This window comes from Lepus europaeus, chromosome 3 (genome assembly GCF_033115175.1).
Source record: "Lepus europaeus isolate LE1 chromosome 3, mLepTim1.pri, whole genome shotgun sequence".
In the NCBI taxonomy this organism is placed as follows: Eukaryota; Metazoa; Chordata; class Mammalia; order Lagomorpha; family Leporidae; genus Lepus; species Lepus europaeus.
Genome location: NC_084829.1, coordinates 79,019,970 through 79,023,818, shown reverse-complemented (window position 1 = coordinate 79,023,818; position 3,849 = coordinate 79,019,970). Strand labels below are relative to the sequence as shown.

The 3,849-nt window shown below is 44.2% G+C and overlaps 1 pseudogene; it reads right to left on the bottom strand.

Annotated features, from left to right (window-relative positions):
* Positions 1–1,741: 1,741 nt before the first annotated feature.
* LOC133756978 (securin-like) lies at positions 1,742–2,982 on the bottom strand (annotated as a pseudogene).
* Between the last annotated feature and the right edge of the window lie 867 nt (positions 2,983–3,849).

The following is a 3,849-nucleotide window of genomic DNA, read 5'->3' as shown; positions in this document are numbered from 1 at the left end:
GATTTATTTATTTATTTGAAAGGCATAAGTAGAGAGAGAAAGGGAGACATAGGAAGAAAGAGATTTTCTGTCTTCTGGTTCACTCCCCAAATGGCCACAGGGGCCAGAGCCAGACCAAGCCAAAGTCAAGAGCCAGGAACTTCATCTGAGTCTCCTACATGAGTGGAAGGCGTCCATGTGTGTGAGCCATTTTATTCTGCTTTTCCAGGGATATTAACAGATAGCTGGGTCAGAAGTGGAGCAGCTGGGAATAAAACTGGTGTCTTTAGGGGATACTGGCATCTCGGGCAGTGGCTTAACTCACTATGCCACAGTGTTGATCTCAACTTTTTAATGCTCCATTTTGGGATATATATAAAACATAAGAATATACAAGAAACTCACTACTGTGTTGTTCTTTGGTCTTTATTTCTATAGCCAGCCTCCCTTCTTTTCACCTTTCTGTCCTTGTAAGGTTTTTTATGTGACATCCATGACTACAGTTGTGCTAGAGGGAAGAATAGGGAAAAACATATCTCCTCTATTCCTCTAGTCCAGCAGTATCTTATTATTCACTAGGAAGACTTAGAGAATATCTTGGGATGTTTGGTTACGAAGTATTTATTAGGCATAGCATCTGAGAATATTGTTTTCACAAATACCCAGAGGCCACAAATAACATTTGGAAATAACTTTGATATCAAAATCACATTAAGAGAGTTAGTGCTAGGTTGAAAAACAGAAACATCTAGTTCTTCCCTAAAATACCCCTTGAATGTTGGTCTGTCTGTGAACTTGATCACTGGTTCTGAGACAAATCCTAGATGCCTGTAGTTTTTTTTTGTTGTTGTTGTTCTGGTTTTTGCTGAGGTTCATTATGCATTTAAGGATCCTAAATTTCTTTTCTTGGATTATGGAAATTGAGAATTATAATAAAGCTACTTACACAAAGTTATTCATAATTTAATGTTACTCATCCAGTAGCATTTGCATTTTAAAAGAGGGATGCCATAAAAGGGCCATATTCGAAGAGTGCACTTCATATAATATGTTTTCCATTATCAGTATGTGAAATTTTCTGAAGAAAGAGAAAAGATTTGCTAGAAGTCCACAAATTGCAAGAAGATAATCAGCTTGTAATCCATATGTAGTCCTATGTGGTGACATATAATAATATTTTTCAACCTTGAGTTGTTAGGAATCTTTACTTCATGTCTATATATATGGACTTTCTTTTTTTTTTAAATTTTTTGACAGGCAGAGTGGACAGTGAGAGAGAGACAGAGAGAAAGGTCTTCCTTTGCCGTTGGTTCACCCTCCAATGGCCGCCGCGGCTGGCGCACTGCGGCCGGCGCACCGCACTGATCCGAAGGCAGGAGCCAGGTGCTTCTCTTGATCTCCCATGGGGTGCAGGGCCCAAGCACTTGGGCCATCCTCCACTGCACTCCCAGGCCACAGCAGAGAGCTGGCCTGGAAGAGGGGCAATCGGGACAGAATCCAGTGCCCTGAGTGGGACTAGAACCCGGTGTGCTGGCACCGCAAGGCAGAGGATTAGCCTATTGAGCCACGGCGCCGGCCTATATGGACTTTCTATATGAAAAATTTTTGTGCAGAGGTGTGAATGCATTAGAAATTATTTTCAAAAAGTTCATGGAGAGTGCATATTATGAAAAAAACTATTATCGGGTTTTAGTATTTTTAAAAAAAATTTTTTTTTATTAAAGCAACACAAACACACAGAAAGTACAAAGCAGTAGGAAATTTAAATATCCACATCATAACACACAGGTGGTAGTTCAACTGCCAGGGATGAAAGAATGCTTGAAGGAGATGGCGACAGATGATTCCCACGGTGGAAAAGCCATCTTCCCAGGCGCAGGGGGTCCCAGCCATAACAGGTTCTCAAGTTCTCTCTCCTTATCGAGGATCATGAGGGGAGGTTGTGATCTGGTGCCCTTCAGGCAGATGAAAACTCTAAATCTAGAGGATGGAAGGGAAAGAATTTTTCCATTTCTAGATAGGTGTCATCTGAGCCAGAAAGTTTTATGTTTTAACGTTCTTCTTGGTCATCTTTTTGACAACATGTGACTGTTCTCCTTTGAGGGGACCATTATTTTCCATGACCCTTCTGTAGCTCTGTTGACAGTTCCCAAAGCTTTTCTGGCAGCATTAGGTAAGGCTGGTTGAGCAGCAAACCTTTTGACAACAGTGGTGTTGAAACCTGTGATCTAGGGCCGGTGCTGTGGTGCAGCTGGTTAGAGCCCTAGCCTGAAGCGCTGGCATCCCATATGGGCGCCAGTTCTAGTTCTGGCTGCTCCTCTTCCAATCCAGCTCTCTGCTGTGGCCCTGGAAAGCAGTGGAAGATGGCCCAAGTCCTTGGGCAACCTGCACCCTCTTGGGAGACCCAGAAGAAGCTCCTGGCTCCTGGCTTTGGATCGGCGCAGCTCCAGCCATTGCTACCAACTGGGGAGTGAACCAATGGAGGGAAGATTCTCTGTACCTCTCTCTGTAACTCTTTCAGATAAATAAAATAAATCTTAAAAAAAAGAAAGAGGCCGGCGCCAGCACTCCGGGTTCTAGTCCCAGTTGGGGCGCCGGATTCTGTCCCGGTTACTCCTCTTCCAGTCCAGCTCTCTGCTGTGGCCTGGGAAGGCAGTGGAGGATGGCCCAAGTGCTTGGGCCCTGCACCCGCATGGGAGACTAGGAGGAAGCACCTGGCTCCTGCCTTCGGATTTGCATAGTTCCGGCCGTAGCGGCCATTTGGGGGGTGAACCAACAGAAGGAAGACCTTTCTCTCTGTCTCTCTCTCTCTCACTGTCTAACTCTGCCTGACAAAAAAAAAAAAAAAAAAAAAAAAAAAAGAAAGAAAGAAAGAAAAGAAACCTGTGATCTCCCACCTCAGGATTTCGCTGAAGATCCTGACCCCATCTTCAGCCCATCCTTATGAGTCACGTGGGTACCAGGTTGTCCTTTTTCCTTATCAACAAAGATCAGAGTAGCCATTCTGGATTATTCCAAGTCTCCACCAGTTTCAATATTTTTGCCCTAAATTAGGTTACCTTATAATTCTATTTTCTAGGAAACTTTTAAAGCACCCTCAAATATTCTGCTTGACAAAACAAATCCAGCTCAAAGCACAAGATGTAAAATTAGTTGTTTAGAGGCTCATAGAGGCCAAGGTTGTTCTGGATTGAAAAACTTTCTTGTGTTCCCAGATGTCCAGCACAGCATTAGGAGTATATCTTGGGGCCAATGTTGTGGCATAGCAGGTAAAGCTGCTGCCTGCAGCCACATTCCATGTGGCCCCAGTTCCAGTCCCAGCTGCTCCACTTCTGATCCAGCCCTCTGCTTTGGCTTGGGAAAGCAATATAAGATGGCCCAAGTCCTTGGGTTCCTGCACCCGTGTGGGAGACCTGGAAGAGGCTCCTGGCTTCTGGCTCCAGGTCAGCCTAGCTCAGGCCATAGCAGCCATTTGTGGAGTGAACCAGCAGATGGAAGACCTCTCTCTCTCTCTCTGCCTCTGCCTCTCTGTAACTCTTCCTTTCAAATAAATAAATACATCTTTTAAAAAAAAAGAGTGTATCTTTAGGTTCATTGAGGCCATGTTCTAATCCTTGCTCTGTGTTTAATTAGTGGTATTGCTTCAATGATTTTTCAAGCCTCAATTTTCTCATATATAAAGTAGACATAAAGAATATTTTCTGGGGCTGGCCTTGTGGTGTAGCAGGAAAAGCCAATGCCTGTGATGCCAGGGTCCTATACAGGCACTGGTTCACTGGTTCATGTCCCAACTGCTCCCCTTCCTACCCAGCTCCTTGTTAATGTGCCTGGGAAAAGCAGCAAAAGATGACCCAGGTGTCTGGTCCCCTG